The 18,232-nt window shown below is 35.1% G+C and overlaps 1 long non-coding RNA gene across 1 annotated transcript in view; it reads right to left on the bottom strand.

Annotated features, from left to right (window-relative positions):
* Positions 1-10,627: 10,627 nt before the first annotated feature.
* Positions 10,628-18,232, bottom strand: part of LOC141554313 (uncharacterized) — a 69,966-nt gene continuing 62,361 nt past the window's right edge. The window contains exon 2 of the long non-coding RNA XR_012485828.1: positions 10,628-10,865. This is a non-coding gene — a long non-coding RNA (uncharacterized LOC141554313). The remainder of the gene's footprint in view (positions 10,866-18,232) is intronic.

Here is an 18,232-nt window from a genome sequence, read left to right as displayed (position 1 = left end):
TTCCTCTTATGTCAGAGATATGAGTTTATATCAAATCAGACGAGGTAGCTGAACTCTGAGGTCTCACTTATCCAGTGCATTGAAAACATATTTTCATGGCAGCTTTGCAACCACAACTATGCAATATATAAAAATCCACTCACTTCCTGCTCTGGACTAATCCACTGAGAGTTTTTTGCCAGATGGTGTCCTGAAGGTGCTGTTCATTTTGAAGAAGGCAATATGCTTGAGTTTGAAAAATATGGACAAAAATATGTTCTTCATCCCAACATGAAACTATTCTGTCAGTAGCCTTTGAGTATATCTGGTATGCTCAAATATAATGGTCTTGAACTTCACAGACAGTTCAGATGACGGCCAACGCAGCAGGAAATAAGACTCTCTTTACAAGGATTCTGAAAATCCTCTAAGCAAAATGAAAACAAACACAACTATTTTTTTTATTATAGTGTCTATTAGATAAAATACTGCTTAGGATGAAATTTTAGATGTATATGCTTTTTTAAACAAGAAATAATTTCTTATAATGTTGTTGAGTTTTAGTCATGTTTGACTCTACACGACCCCATTTGGGGTTTTCTTGGAAGGGACACTGGAGTGGTTTGCAATTTTCTTCTTCAGCTCATTTTACAGTTTAGGAAACTGAGGCAAATAGTGTTAAGTATCTTGTCTAGTGTCTCGGAAAGATGAGTCTTCCTTACTCCCTCCCTGCTACCCAATCCACTGCGCCATCTAGCTGCCCAATGTAATGTGGTTCCTAATAAATTATATTTCATTTCATACCTGTCAATAGGCAGAATGGAGGGGAAATAGCTAATATGGTTCCTGATTTCAAATTGCCAATATGACTGAAGAGAAAAGACTAAAAAGATTAAAAACAGAAAGAAAAAGGTAAAGTTGCTTGTCCTCTAAAGAGATACAAATTATTAGAGTAGATTATAAACTATACTTAAGGATAGGCAGATTTAAAGAATGGTTGAAATGAAGTAGCCAATTGGAAAAGTAAGCCTTCCTGGAGGAGATAGTTTTTTTTTGGAAAATAATATTTTGAAAGATGGGTGGAGAGGCACTAAATTCACAAACAGGAAGGGAAACAGTATTGTAAAGGCAAGAAGCTGGGGAAAAGTCATATAAAGCTAAGAAATATGTTTTTTGGATGGAGTAGAGAATCCCTATTGGGATATAATGAGAAATTATTTGGGGGAGATGGAAGTTGAGGGATCAGGAAGATATAAGTTCAGCCTGAGGAATGTGGATTTAATATTTTGCTCAGAAGAAAGTCTCTGCAGGTTCTGGATTCAGAAAATGGCATCACAGACACATTATTTGAGGAAATTGTTCTATATTATGAACAAGGTAACCATAAGAGTGAATATATTTGTTGTAGCGATCTAAAGGCAATAGAGAAGTTTGACAATTGATTAATGTAGATGTGCAAAGAAAGGGGCAGGTCTTAGCAATATTGTGGGAGGAGGAAAATCTCAAGTGTTAGTGATGGATTAAACATATAAAGAAAGAAGCCTAAATTGAATTCAAGATTGCCAGTCTTCAAAATAAGGTCATGGTGGGTGGGGAGCAATGGTGGTATTGGGTAGGAAAATTAAAGATAATTGCAAGAGGAGGAATAATCACAATCTCATTTAATTGAAGGATCAAGAACTTGAAGTACATAGGTCAAGAGACATTTATTTCTCTTAACACAGGAAGAGAGAACGGAAGGTAGTTTTGTCCACATCTAAACATCTGGAACTGAAATCGCCATCAAATTTTAAAAGGCCTAAGTTATTGGGTGAGGAGGCATATCAGTAAGTCATGATGAGAAGCAGAGAACGAAAAGTGCTTAACTGTTTAATGCCCAGCACAGTATTGAGTACACAGCACTCAATAAATAGGGGTTCAATACTGAAATGAAGCTATTTTCTGCCTATACTACAATATAGTGGCGTTTGTGCCCTAGGAGAGGAAAGGAAAGGAACATTTGTTCTCTGCGGAGATGACTTGTCAGGGGATTACTTTCCTAACCTGTTTCTTCAGTCCTACAACAGTTATAAAGATAAAGTCTATTAGCCTTGGACATGATAGAATGATACTAAGTGGATGATGGTATAGAACTGGTTGGATGACTGTATGAGAAATCATTCATTTGGACTCCTATTCTATTCCAATTAATATTAATTACTTTTCTGTCATTCCTTAAGAATAGTGATTATACTTTAACATATTTAACATGTATTGGTCTACCTGCCATCTGGGGGAGGAAGTAGGGGGAAAGAGGAGAAAAATTGGAACAAAAGGTTTTGCAATTTTCAAGCTATAATAAAAAACAAAAAACAAAACAAAACAAAAAAAGAAGAGTGATTGTAAGGTCTACATATGAAGTCCCAGAGTTATAAACTACAGATAATAAGTTCACTTGCTTTATCATAGGAAGCTACCTAGAGGCCCTCCATTCTTGTTTTTCATTGTTGTGGTGACCAAGTCCAGCAAGGCAGAGGTAGCTCAATCACATAGAAAGTCCCCCAACTTATTTTGTATTTCCAGACCACTCTTTCTTTTATATTACCAACATGATCAGGTGGCCATCTTATGACCACTTAGTCAACAGAGATACCCCAAAGATTCACCCAATCAGAGGATCTCCCTGCTGACATACCATTCTAGCTGATGCATCATTTTTTGGCCCTCGAAGCAAAGTCAATCAACCTGTGGTATTCTATACTTTGTATAGTCCCTAAATAGTTTCATTATTAAATCTTATTAAAAATAAGGCTCTAAAGGCAAGAGGCATCCCAAATCATGAAGAAAGTCTAAAGTCCATTTCATTAGAAGGGAAATAGACCCTTTAGTAAAGTGACATGGATCAGTCTTTTATTGTAGATTGGGTGATTTTTATCCCCATAACTATAACCAAAGAATGTTAATTATTGCATTAATATAATGTTAAAGGTATTTCTTCTCCATTGGAATACCACCATATTCTGTCAACAAGTCTGATCTATTCAACATTTTAAGTGAAATGATTTTAATGAAAATAACTGAAAACATTGTCAACCTGCTAAGGATTTTCAAGTGACCCAGTGAATAGCTACTAAAATAATTGCTGTGGTCATCATCACTATTTCACAAAATAGGCATTATGCTAGAAAAAGAATTGGAGATTACCATTGCAGTGGTAACAATGGTTTTTTTGTCACATATTCCAAAAACAACATGGAATCTAAAGCTTTCTTCCACCAGAACTTGTATAAGTACCTCCTCACAAAAGAGAGGGGTTTCTATTCCATTACTGCTTTGTATTTGGGCCAGTGCATTCTGGTAAGAAATTCTAACAGTTAATGAATTTGTGTCTATAAAGCACCTAAAGTTCTCCATTGCAAAACATTTATGAAATGATTATTACTGCTACAAAAGGGCATTATAGTATGGCACATATGTGTGACAGGAGACATAACCAACCTCAAAAAATAATTCAGTATTTTGCAGATTTGTGGTTGCCATAGATCTTTTCAGTGATCTCAAATGAATACTCCAACTTGGGATCTGGCCTACTGGGGATGTCCAGAAGCAATATAGGCATATCCACAAATATCAAAAATTGAGTTAACTTTTATAGCTTTGTAATATGTTTAGGGTCAGTCTAAATTATAATGGGCTCTTTGAAAAATAAAAAAAGGAGTTGCAGATATCTTTTTGTCTTTTAGTGACAGTTTAGAATATGTCCATTACATAAACTCATCTGACTCTTCTAGCTGTAAAAACAAAACTTTGAATGTATTATGGTGTTGCAGAAAGAATGCTAGACTTTTCATTAGAATACTTCTCTTTGACTTCTTAATCTGGAGCTCTTTAGTCATACATCACCATGAGTTATTTAAACTTTCAGAGCCTTCATTTATTCATTATATGAATGTGAATTGTTCATCTTTTGTTTTCAAAGGGGACCAATGACATCATGTGTGAATGATGTCATTACTTGCTAGTGAATTGGATTTCACTGAGGCAAAGTTGCTGTCCTTTCTCTCTTTTCTAGAGTCATCGAACTTCAAAGGTAGAACAGTGGATGACTTTGGCATCTTTGATGTCTGACCAAAGCCACCACAGCTCCTGTTTCAGCCGCCTTCATAGTCATGGAAACAAATTATTCTCATCTTTCTTTTCAGCTAGAGGAAGTCGTGCTTGATGAAGAATCCCCCAACTCACTGATGGGTTTGAGATCTGTTGGTTACTGTAGCATGTGCAAGACACATCTCGGTAAAACCATCTTTCCAGATGGCCCAAAGCAGGTCTGAAGTGTATAAACTAGAGACGATATCCCTTTTCTCCCTAAATGTTAAGTGCTTTATAAAATTACATAAATAACAGCACAGTATTTGGTATGTGCTTAGTAAATGCTTCTCATTCATAAATAAATGCATATGGTAGATACACCTATAAATGAGGTGTACTTAGAATTAATTTTATCATTTTCATCTTCTATTTAAATATCATCTCCTTTAATCTGCATTGTAAATCATATTCCTTTGTTCCACTTTCCAAAAGTAACCCCCTCTACCTGTATCTTTGAACCCATCTCAGACAGCTCTCTCTTCATTCTCCCCATCCCTTACTGGTTTAAGCTGCTTCTCTGAGTTCATTTGCCATCTCTATGCTGCTGACTTCCAAGTCCATATATGTCTTCCTAATGTGTCTTCTGACTTTCAGGACTGAAGTAGTCTGCTGGATATCTCAATGTGAATATCCCTATAAGTGTGCCATATTCAATGTATCAAAAAATTACCTTCGTCCATAAACTTGCTTCACCTCTAAAGTTGCTCTTTTGTATGAAGACCACTGTTGTCTTCTCTGATGCTCAGGTTCATGTCTCCAGAGGTTTTGCTGGTTCTTGTCTTTTCTCCATTCTACAGATCAGACAGTTGCTTGGTTTGGATGACTGAACATCTGCAACATTACTCACATATGTTCTCCTGTTAGTCTAAGAATCATCACCCTGGTTCAGGTTCTCATCCCCTCTCATGTAGGTATTCTGTGTTCCAAATGTGCATTACTAGCTGTTCTCTCCAACTTAGCATTCCTTCTGCTGTTGTGATTTTCCCCCATAACTTGAACTTTCCTTTTCTTTATAATGGCCTTTTAGAATCCTTATATTACTTCAGAACCAAATTTAGGTACCCACTTGCCTATGAAACCATTTCCAAATAACCTTAGGTAATGTTCATGGCTTTCCTCTCTCCTTCCCTCCCTCCTTCCTTTTCTTCCTTCCTTCCTTCCTTCCTTCCCTCCTCTTTCCTTTCCTTTCTTCCTTCCTCCCTTCTTCTCTCTCCTCTTTTTCTCTCTTTCTTCTCTTTCTTTTCTCTCCTTGCCTCTTTCTTCAGATTTTCCTCGAGTTTATCTGCTCCTTCTCTCACTTTTACCACTCTTTATTACATTCATCTATGTATATATTATTTCTCTGGATAAAATATCAGCTTCATGAGGATAGGACTAATTTCATTTTACTCTTTGTATTTTCAGAGCCTAAGGTGCCATCTTGCATGTAGTGGATTCTTAATGTTTTAATAATCAAAATAAGTTAACTTAAATTTTCATTTGAAACCATTTTTAAGATGTTTATAGAAAAATGAATATGAGCTATTTCTTCAGGTTCTTACAAGAGGTTAAAAGTAAATCACCTTTATGTGTTATAAACACCCTGATAGTTTTCATCTGATCCTCTCTCCTTGTCAATCAATAAGGATACATCCATTCTTAGCAGCAAAATCAGGCAATTTAAGTTTCTAAAATGGTGAACTGTTATGTGATAATTGTGACTGGGCTCCTATAAGCCTTTCCCTTAACCCAGGAGAACCTTTTCTGTGTCTTTGGGTTTCAGCTTGTCAAACTTGGTGATAGGAAGTGAGAGACCCATATGGTTAAAAGTCAAGATGGTACCTGCTCTCCTTAGCTGAAAGCAATGCTTTTTGTTAAACGTAGTATATGGCCCATTTGGATAAGAAATGAGTGGGGGGGAAAGTCTTATGTCTGCTTCATTTGTACCCTTAGCCTATTCTTTCCTTGGCATTTTGGATGAAACATTTAAAGTTAATTTTGCAAGCGCACAAAAAATGGAGGGAAGGAAATTTATCTCTGGCACATTGGTTAAGAGGAATAAGAAAAACTTCTTATAAACCACTCTTATTGAAGGAAGCAACAATTTCATTGTTTATTTCTCTGTGGAGTATTAAATTGCTGAAATGAAGTAAATCTAATATATTTGAGTTTTTATTTGTTTTAATATTTAGTACCCTGACAAAAGGTCACAATACAAGTGCCCTGTCAAAAGAATTTTTTAGAATAGTATGGCATTTGTTCATTGTGTTTCCATAAATATTTATTAAGTGACAATTATTTGAATCCCATCATCCTTGCCATTGGAAAGATACTGAAACAAATAAGATATATTTCTTCTATTCAAAGAACTAAAATTTATTGGTATCATGTTTCCTTTGATGGTACTTTTAATTTTATGATAGCATCCTTATCCATTTTTATTGTAAAAATCTCAATTTTTTCAGACTTATGTGTTAGACTTGAGCAGCCAGAATAGTTTCCTGATTCAGTTCATCAAGAAACTTGTGATGGACACATACACACACAGTTTTCAGGTATTATTTGTTGTAGTGCAGTATTTCAGAATGTGTTAGGTCAAGACATAGATCTCCAACATTTGCAGAGCATTTCCTGAACTTTTCTCTTCCTGATAAATTCATCTTTTCTCCTGTCAGTTGTTTTTATCTCTGTGTGAAAGACATTATATTTCCTTTTTACCCAACCATTCTCATTATTTTTCACATTATTGAGTAACTTGTTCAGAGCAAGGTTTGTGATTGTTTGGGTTTGGGGAGTATTTTTTGGTGTCGGCTTAGTTATTTGTATTTTTCATTTGACACTTTGAGTCCTAAAATGGTAGGCCATCTTTTCCAAAGTAAAATGTCAGACTCGTGTCTGTTCTTGTGTGATAGCTGGCCACGAAGACAGGACAGTACCTAATTACAGGGGAGAAAAAATGGGGATTGTCAGCAACAAATTTCACACATTCTGAGTGGTGTCTTTGGGATGGCTGTACTTTGCAGGTTCAAGTTATATGGAATACGTAGATAAACAGACTTGAAAACAAAACTCTCCTACCTTGCTCAGTGTTCATTGTTCAAGTGTAATAACCTAGCCAATCATTTCATTCTACAAGCAAGTGATAAGATAGAAAGAAAAAGGAGCTATAGAGATTTTCTTCTTATATTAGGTAATTGAACTTAAGAATGAAAAAAAAAAGAATGACTTGGACAAGAGTACTACTGAAAGGATCTCAAATGTACAAGAAGTTGTAGATAGTTAAGATGAACAGTTGGAATGGAGAGGCTAATAAAAATGGGTAGACATGACAGTGCTCTCTTAGGCAAATTGCATGAAGCTTAGTGCTTATAGGCAATGAAGTATTTGAGAAGCCCAGCTGTACTTGGATTTAACGATGAAAGAAGTGAAGATGAGCAAAATAATTCTTAATGGAGCCAAAAAACACCTGCTGAAATGTCACTCCTTCAACCCTTTCTTCTTGCAGTAGAAAATGGTTTATTGGAAGCCTCAAGTTTGAAATATCCAGTCTCTGGATCCATTCCCTCTAGGGCCAAGTCGGCCCTTCATCCTGTCAAAGCAGATAAAACAGAACAGCCTGCAATTTACTATAAAGGGGTCCTTGGGATGAAGCATTTTCATGTCCATAAAGAATAGACAAGAGGTTCATTTTTAAAGACTCCCATGGAACTTTTCAAAAAGGCATGAATTTGTCTTGATGCCCTTTGCCAAAATTAATAGGTTTTGGCTGCAAACTTGGAGAAAAGCAGAGAAAATAAGCATGTTTTATCTTATTACATGCAAATGTATATACTTTATTTAATTTTAGTTAAATGCATATATTTTATTTTAAGACATCTTGGATGTCTAAAATGAATCTATAAGTTGAGCAAGATATATTTATATAAAAGAGGCTACTAATTGTTTCAGCCTATGTTAGTGAGAAATAAAAAGGAAAATCTGAATTATGATCATAGTATTATAGAAAATCACTTCTTTTTTTTCAATCATGTATTTCGTGGATTAGATTTATTTAAGTTGGCTAACCTTTGATAATAATGTACACACACCTACACATACACGCCTATATCCCCCAGCTAGTTTAGTGTTGAGCTGCCTGCCTGCCTTTCTCTTCACATGGCTATTGCAACAGGGGAGCCTTCTGATGAGGGAACTGAAGGAGTAGACTGGGAGTATAATAAAATACCAGGGATATTCTTTTGAATTCTCCCCTCCGCTCAGAGAACGGGGAGATCTCAGGCTTTGATAGAATGGTGCAATTTTATATTTTCCATTCAACTACTTTAAAAAGGTTCATTGTCTTTTAATTAAACTGCAGGGGGAAAAAAAGTGGAGATTAAAAGCTGTAGTGCCATACAGGGGATAGCTTTTAGCTACTAGTCCATGAGCAGCGACACCACAATAAAGCAAGATGGAGTGTGGCAACAAGTCTTGTGCCTCGAAGCTTCCACTTGTCCAACCGTGGCAGTAATTTGGAGTTAATTTGTGCAGCTTCTCAAATGAAAGACTCTGCGTTTTATCGTCTTTGATTCTTCTAGGATTCCTTTCCAGCTGTGCTTTTAATCTCTTCTTTCTTATGGCCCAGTGCAGCTTTTGAACAACTGGATATGATAATAAGGTAAACCAGTTTGGGGAAGGAAGAGTGGACTAAGCTCATAGTGGATATTTCCTATTCATTTACTGACTCTCCTTCCCATCAAATAAGTCTCTGGTTCAAGTAATCAGGACCTCCTTCCCAATGCCTACTTTTTGTTGCTGTCGATGAGTAGTAATGGACCACCCTTACCTGTTGTGATGCTGTAATTTTAGAACAGGGTAAACGTTCAGATCTTTAAGTGTTTGGGGAGTTCACTCCATAGCATTTTGTCTTCTTTTTCTTTGTCTGTATGAAGTAATTTATTTTTTTGGCTTTGTGTCTGTTTTTCTCCTTTTGCCTTCTAACTCCCCCATTTTCCCCAAGTCCTTTAAGCCAATGGGGCTGTGGTGACACCTTCTGGGCAGTACTGGGAGTGAATAACACCCACAAGTTTGATATTGGGTTTTTTTTTTCCAATAGTGTCAGCCTATACCCTGATTTGTTCTGTGATGTTAAATCCCGTTTTGTATTCAAAAATAAAAATTGGGAAGCTTACAAAACATGCAAAATAAGCTCTTTAAAAAAAGCAATCTGATTTTTAAATAAATAATGAGAACATGTGTTTAACTTAAAGTATCCCGTAAAATTAAACCAATGGTTATCCTGCCTTATCGAGCTAAGGTTTTGTAATTTGACTTAGACCTAAATATACACGTTCACATGGTCTTAATCATGGTCTTTTAAAAAATAAATATATTGCAATCATTCATATAAGTCTTTTCCCAGATATATTCTATTAGGAGATTTTGTATTGCTTGCTGGTGTAATGCATAACCTCAATGGAAACATCATTCATCATTGACAGTTTATTTAGTACATGGCAAAATGAAGACTCCTCTAGAGCTATTCTTGTCCATCCACTCATATCTACAATTTCTGGAAACATCCTAAAGAAAAGATATATTTTATGTTATGACTATATTTTATTTTTTTAAATGATTCCTTCTATCTCTACTCAAAAACTAAATTTTGGTTAGAAGCATTTGAAATTATAGAGTTTTCTCTTATATGGCTAGTAGAAGTTTAAAACAAAGGTCCTTGAAGTCAGGGACTGCCTGACATTTATATTTGTAGTCCCTGTGCCTAGCACAGTGCCTGGTACGTAGTAGGTGTTTAAATGCTTATAAAATCATGAATGGATTTTACCTGTTGGTCTTCACACAGAAATAGGGCATGTTAAAACTATTTCCAAAGAAATCATTTTATAGCTCTTTTAGAGTTGCCAGTAATTTCTCATCAACCATTAGAAGATCTTACAATCCATTATCAAGTAAGCATTGAGACTCTGATGAACATAACTCCATTTTGAGGAGTGAAATTTTGGGATTCTTTCCCAAGAAGTTAATATTGTTCTCAGCAGCTGATTAGCAAGGTCTAAAGGTACTGGATTGGATGTAAGTTATTGGCTCTTAAATAGGCTATAAAACCATGCATTTTTTTTTGTAAGATTACCTTAAGGCAGTTATGACATCTAAAATGGAGAGTCCAAAACTTAGAGGAAAAAAGGAAGGATGATCACTAGTCTCTATGTTCAGTTTTTAATAATATTACCACTCACTTTCTCTAAGATCTTTGTACTCTTTTTGATCAAAACTTGTATACTCAGTTTATATACTAAATGTACATTTTATGTAAGGAAGGACTCAATCTCTTCCTTTTGACTTTATGGTAAAGTCAAAGTGTATAATGCCTTTTTTTTTTTTCTAATTCCCATCCATAAACAGACAATGGATTATGTGCATCATAAGGAAAACAGACTGGAGCTATATAAAAAAATTACAATTTAAAAGCAAATGCTTTCATGAAATTAAAAAAAAAAACCTAGAATAAAAAAAAAAGAGTTAGTGACAAAACATCATGTACAACTGTGATGGTGATGGTTTTATTGGAGGGGGAAGGGGAGGAGGAAACCAGGAGGAGGCAAAAACACAATTTGGCCTAAAATTGAATTTCTCTGATAAGGAATTTCAGAAGCGGCTTGTCTCATTCACTCAGCAGCAAAATAATCATATGCGCTTTAATAATCTTTATTTTACAGGAGTCCGTTGCCAGGGTAACGGAGTGTAAGCAGGAGAACAGCACCTTGCAGATCACAAAGGCAAATCTGCAGAAAGAAATTTCAGTAAGTCTCTCTCTTCCTTTCCAGTGTAATAACGATTCTTATTTCTCATGCACTACTTTAATAATCTCATTTAAGGATCCTTTTCCCTTTCCCCTTATTCTTGTCTGTCTGAGCATGGACAATAGCAGAAACCTGGAATTGTCAAGCCCAGTGGGCTAAGCAAAATAACAGATGTAATATCTTTAGCATTTTTATGTAATTACTTTTTATTGCTATTTTACCTCTCTCTCTCCATCCCTTCCCAACCTTGTTGCTATTTCCTTCTTCCTGTGAACCAATCAGATGATAGTATTCCAAATAGCAGGGGTCTTGAGGTGGGGGTTAGTAATTGGTCACATTAATCGTAAATTATGAGCTGAGCTTGTCTGCATGGTGATTCTGGCAGGAATTGGGGCGGGGGAAAGGTCCATCCAGAACCAGATCTTTTAGGAAGGAGCAAATTGAATTATGGGCAATAGAATAACTAAGCCTTCAGGCCGAAAGCTGCAGAAAGGACAGTCATCTTTACATATACACATGGAAGGAAGAGAGTTGGGGGGAGGGAAAGGAAGCAATGTTAGGTTCCTTCAGCTGTCCACCAGGCACAGAGAGCTCAATTAGTTGTTCTGGGAAATTGGTTGATTTGAAATGATTAACAATGAAATTTTTAAAAGTCTTTTTAATAAGAAATAGAGGACTGGCAATAAGAAGGTGACTACCAATCCTCTGGCTGGATGGAGTTTATGACAAGTCTATGACTTATAAATATTTTTTCTGTCGTTATCTCTGCCAAGGGCCATAACCTCTGAAAGTGAGTATAGAAAAAACTGTAATATTAGACTTATAGACCTGGCCCAAAAAGAACCCTCATGAAACTAAATATGAAAATCTATATTCAGATGATGGTAAAGGTCTGACTCCAATCTACAAATGCCAAGAAATTTGGAGTTAAGTCTGCCAATTAATTGTAACTTCCCTCCTGCATTCACATAATATAATTGAGGCAGTCCTTTCCCTGAAACCATGGAAGTAGCAGTGATAGAGAAGGAAGGAGAATGGGGAATGACTCCCACTTTCACTACTTAGTATTTGTTTAACCATGGACAAAACATTCAAATTATCTGAGTCTCAATTTATTCATCTTTAAAATAGTAATGTAATAGCTATAGTGCCTATCACACAGAGTCCTTGTGAGAAGATATTATATATTAAAGCACTTTTCAAACTTTAAACAACTCTTAATGTCAGTTATCCTTGATATTTTAAATCCAGTTCAATTAAACATTTATTAAATATCTTTCATGTGCTTTCTAGGTTTGGAGGAAATTTACTAAAGCTTAGCTATAGATATTCTTAGTAATCATTTTCCCCCAAATACCCTTCCCATTTCTCTTATTGTTCTCTGATTGAGTACCATAAAAACATTTGAAATGCAATTCAGTTAAAGATTCCTTATATAATAAAACAAAACATAACAAAGTAAACCAAAAACAAATCAAAGAAAGCCAAACGATGTAGCCTGATTATCATGGCACGTGTAGGAAGAAAGTAACATGATAGAACTTGAAATATTCTTCAGCTGTTTTAAAAAATGAGAAGAGTCAAATAGAGAGAGCAAAAAGGCCAGAAAGCCTAGAATGAGTTTTAAACTCAGATGCCATTTAAGTCAAGGAAAAGCTTGATTTCCTAATGTTTCTAACTGTGATAGCAAACATTCTCTTAAGAGCATGGCAGAATACATCTAGTATACTTGCCAAGACATCACTCATAAAGCAGCATAAACTACTGTTCTCCTATAATGATTTTACAAACTTAGCAAGACCAATTGATTTTGATTTGATCATCCATACCAATGTAGAAATATTATTGCTCAGATGGAGCTTCAATAGACTCAGAACTTGGTCAACTTGGTAGTGAAAAATTTAAAAACATGATTGATTCTTCTTTGCTACTTCTTTCTGAGAAAAATAATAAATGACATTTATTTTGTGCTTTTATGTTTGCAAAAGCAATTATATATATGATTTCACTTGAGTGCCATAGAAACCCATTAAATAAAGTGTTTAATATACATGTTATCATCTTTGGTTTACAAATCTAGGAACTGAGATTCAGAGAAATTAAGTGACATGTTTATGGTCACACAACTGCTAAACATTCTTTGTGTAGTAAAAATACTTTAGCATATTTTAAATGACTCAGACCCAGAAGTGGGACTTGAACCCTTTTCTTTCCTGGCATCAAGTCATATGCTACTTGTGCTGCAATCAAAGGGCAGATGGTTGAATTCCTCCTCTCCTGTCTTTTTATTCTTCTCCAGCTTCAATTTCTGTGAAAATAACAATAGTTGCATGGAGCAGAAAACAGCACAACTATTTTTAGAATTTAAACCTTGAACTCCAGTAGATGACAACCACCAATAATTCCAGGCTTCTATTTAATTCTTATGAAAATGAATGGATGATTTGCAAATGTAGCTATGGAAGCAGGATATAGTTTCCCCCTCATATTCCCACTCAAGGACATTTTTGGAAGATGCTACAACTATTCATTTCCTTTGCTTTATAAAGAAGAGTTCTCTGACTATGAGTACTGTTGCAGCAGCCCAGCTCTTAGACAGTTGGGGAAGTTAAGAGGAATGAAATGCTATCTAGTTTCTTTCTATCTCCAATTTTCCATGGCCTCTGTTCAAATAGGTGCCATTTCCATCCTCTCAACTTGACTTTGCTTTGGATTCAGGTTGTTTTGGAGATTGGCATAAAAACTTTTGACTGTGGAGATCTATTATTTTGAATGTCTAGTTTAGCTACTAGTTTTAATCTATTCTCTATATGAGACACTGATTGATTGAATATTTACCTATTCTCTCCTCCCTTAATGTAGATTAATGGAGATATGAATGAAAATTGAACTAATTATAGATTAAGTGATAGCAAAAATGTAATGGACAAGGAAAGGATCCACTTTACACTCCATTCAGGTGGAATTTCATCATTTAGAAGGATAGCATCAAATTCTCTATGTTATATAATAAGGAGAGGTCATCTGAAATAGGTCTTATGTGCTGATGAAGTCTTACACTTTGTGGGTTAGCAGTTACCATTGCCATCTATTACTATGATTTCAGGTTGGATCTTTGGGGTTACAAAGGGGATTCTTGGATTCAGAAGTCACATTTGATAACTAATAGACTGATTCTGTATAGAAAGGAGAGCAAGGAATAACAGATGAATGGATGAAGACAGAAGTCCTGAATTAGAGAATAAAAGTGTTAATATGGCAATAAGATTAAACTTTGAGGGAAAGTTGGTAGCTAGGGAAACAAGAAGATAGAATTGATGTGAGAGAGGTGGTATTATCCACCTGGTGTCTTTTGTATACTCTCAGAACAATCCCATGACTTCCTCTTTTAAGAATATCTTAAGGGAGATAGAGCATAAATAGCAGTAAGCTCATTGCAAATCAAGGTTTCTGATTTATCTAGTCTCTTAGATCCCATCCTTGTGCTTTCTTTTTCTATATCTGCTCAAATTCTTGAATGAGATTTTGCAAATAGTGAAGATTCCATGTAAATTAAAATTAATTTACTTGTTCATAAATATTAACTATTAATCACCAGTTTTAGAATTGGTAAAGAAAATAATTGTCCATAATATTCCCATAAATTTACTACAATATCACATCATTAAAAAAAAACAAAAACCTAAGAGGCTAATATTGGTTAACTCCATTGTATGAAGGTACTTAAAAACACTGTGGGTTTTTTACATTTAAATAGTCAATAATCTTCACTAATTTCTATTTCTGGACATTTTTAGTTGTATATAGGCTCCCAGCTGCTTGTAAGATGTATCAAACCCCATAGTTAAGGTGAAAACATGTGACTGAGAAAAAAGAAACTTGAATGATTTTCTTTCTCTCTTTCCTTTTTCCATCAATGTTGCTGTCACTCCCGTGAGAGAGATTTAGGAAAGGAAGTATGCTTACTATGTGACAAAAAGAGTTATAAAAGGTATCCCAAAGCAATCTCTAAGTCACATGGGTCATTCAGGGAAATTAGAATCCTCCAAAGCCAGAATTAGAATGGTATTCCACCTTCTTCATCCCACCTAAAGCCCTGCTTACAAAGGCCTCATGCTTAAGAATATCTGTGACCTATGCCTGGAAAAATGAATAATACAATTATGCTTTGAGGAAAAAAAACAAAACTATTACAAATACATTTTGGCTAAATCTGAGCTGAAAATTTAGTCTTCATATTCTTAAATCTGAATTTAAAAAAAAAAAAGATTGAATGAAGCTTTATCCACTTAGGCTTCAGGTATTCCCTCTATTTCTTTTTCTCTTTATCTTTTTCCTACTTCCTTTTTCTTTCATGAAATAGCAAGTGGTTGAATGCATTTCAATAATTTGATGTCAGTAAACTGACATGCAGGTTGTCAGCTTGGCTGTAGAGTTTCAGCCCAGTTCAATGTATAATGGCCAAAATATGTTAAATCTTCCAAATAGGATTTATACTAGAAATGCTGTCAACCAACAATAGGGCTAAGTAACTGCTTGAGATGGTAATAATCACCTGTCTAGTTTCCCCCAATTTAAGAATCATAAGCCAAGGACTTTCAATGTGAAGTCAGAAAATCAGACAACAAGAAATTTGGCATTTAGTAATGACTTAGGCTTCGTTCATAAGCAGAAGACGTTTTCCCATCAAAGACAGGACTGAAAGGCTTGCGAGACTCATTTCTATTTTTATCCCTTTAGGAATATATTTTAGGTATGCTTCCTCTTCATTTTGGGTAATATTTTGCTTTTACCAATAATCTTTAAAAAGACCTATGAATATGAGAAAAAGAATAAAACAGCATAAATATATTTGAGCAGGTCAAGTAAGTAATATCTGAATGATATTCATCTTTTCTTTTTTAAGTTTTTATTTTATCATCATCTTCAATTAATGTTTATTGGATTCATGGCCCAGAAGAATTTTTCAGTATTACATACGTGTTTCTTGCCTTCAAGGGGCTTATAATATAGGAATTTTTTGAACAATTAAGAATTTGTTTTTTGCTGGAAGACTTTCTATTTCCAAAAGCTTTGAAAAAACCATGGCTAGACTACTCTTTGCATTTTTGTATTTTGGGAGAGCCTGCTGGCTTCCCACCATTCTAAAATTGTAGGGCTTGGTAATGAGTGTCTTCATAATGCCTTAAAAGTGCTCCTTAATAATAATAATAATAAATAATAATACATAAATAAGGCACTATTTGATTGCTTCCCTTCAAGGTTCTAATTCCATCAGTTTTTATGCTGTCTTTCCTATAGAGGGACAGATTGCAGTCTCCTCTCAGGTTTTCCTTCTCATTCACATACACCATGAAACAATAGATGGTCTTTCAACATTGCTATGAGCTAAAAAATTCATAACCAACAGAACCCCAACTGGTGATGAGCCTTTCTTAGTTGATTCCTAAATAACACATGTATAGTCTTTATCTGTTACCTACACAAGTGTAATAGCCTCCTATATGTCTTCTCACATCTCTAATTCATTCTTCATACAGCTTCAAAACTTCTTAATGAACACATCCAATCATAATACTCTCCTTTTCAAAAAGCCAATTCCCTATTGTATTTAGGCTAAAATGCAACCTCAGAACCCTGGTATTAGAGGCAACTGCAGAAGCTAGCTAGTCCAACCTATCTTTTCTTCTTCAGCTCTTCTTCATCATCTCCCGGACATAGTCTTGCAGCCTTTATCAAAAGACCTTCAGTAAAGGAAAACTTAACCACCTTCCAATTCAGCTCATTCTACTTTTGGTTAGTTCTAAATCTTAGGAAGATTTGACTTATATCTCACCTACAACTCTCTGCTCTCTCCTCCCATTGCTCCTAATTTGGCAGACTTCTGGGGATTAGCAGAACAAATCTAATCCCATTTCTAGTTTTTATGTGATTACCTATGTGTAATTGATATCATGTTGCTCACCTTCTCAATGGGTAGAGCGGGGTGGAAGGAAGAATATTTGGAACTCAAAATTTTTCAAATGTATGTTAAAAATTAATAAATAGATAATTAGTTTTCCCTATTATTAGAGCATACTATGATCACTATCATGTATCTCCCTATCTCATTTTTCTTCAGGCTAAATATTCCCAGTTTCTTCATATACTCACAATATGGTACAAGACCCTTCACTATGGTAGTTGTCTTCCCTTGGACACTAGTTCATTGATGTCCCTAGTTAAAATATGGCATTCTGAATGAACTACAGAATTCCAGATGTGATTTGACTGGGGCAGAGTATAGCAAAGCTATCACCATCCTCCTTCTAGACATACACTTCTCTTAAGGCAACCTCAGATCATATTAACATTCTTGGTTATATTGCATTGTTGATTCATTGAGCATGTAGTCTACTAAAATCCTTAGGATTGTTTTTATTTGTTAAAAATTTCTCTCCTACTGGATATTTTCCTTTCTCTAGGTTTTCATAATACTATTCTTTCCTATTTTCCTCTCCCTGTTCCTTTCCCATTTTCCTTTGCTGACTCATCTGCCATATTACATATCTGAACTGTGGGTGTACCCTAAGGCTCTGTTCTGAGCTCTCTTCCTCCACTTTTAAGGACTCCATCAGCTACCGTGAGTTTAATTATCATCTGTATACAGATGACAGATATTTATCCAGCCCAAGTCTCTTTCCCCTTCAAACCCACATTACCAATTGCATATTGGATATATCCTCCTAGATGTCCCAGAGACATTTTAAGTCCAACATATCTCAAATGGAACTCATTATGAAAAACCTTTCCCAAAATTCTTTCTTTCTGTCAAAGATGCCATCATTGTTCCAGTCTCTTTGATTTGAAATCTTGGCATTTCCTTGGACTTATTAGTCTCTCTTTTACCCAGCGATATATTGATAAATGCTTAACAATTGGTTTTCAAAAAAATATACACAAAACAATTTAAGGTTGAATCTGCATCATTACTATTTGCTCCATCATTTTAAATCTAGAAGTCAACAAAATAATATATGCAAAACCCGATTTATAGTATTTCCTGATTTCCACAGAATAAGTACTCACACTGAAAAATTTTGGTTTTGATGGTTTAGAAGCCCTTGAATGCAGTAGATGACTTTGACATTTCTAAATTAAGGTTGTTTTGCAGACTCTAGTTTGTCTGAAGCAATGTTTTCTCAATGACCAAGGACTGGTAAGAATTGACACCAAAGAGAGTCTATAGCATAAATGAAAGACAAAATCACTCTCTGCTGAATCTTATTCAAATGATCTTCACTATACTTCTGCTAGATCCTGAATGTCTTCACATAATAAACTAAGGTTTGAAGAAAGGTAAAGGTTCC

This window comes from Sminthopsis crassicaudata, chromosome 2, assembly GCF_048593235.1.
Source record: "Sminthopsis crassicaudata isolate SCR6 chromosome 2, ASM4859323v1, whole genome shotgun sequence".
Classification (NCBI taxonomy): Eukaryota; Metazoa; Chordata; class Mammalia; order Dasyuromorphia; family Dasyuridae; genus Sminthopsis; species Sminthopsis crassicaudata.
This window is presented reverse-complemented; position numbering and strand designations above follow the sequence as displayed.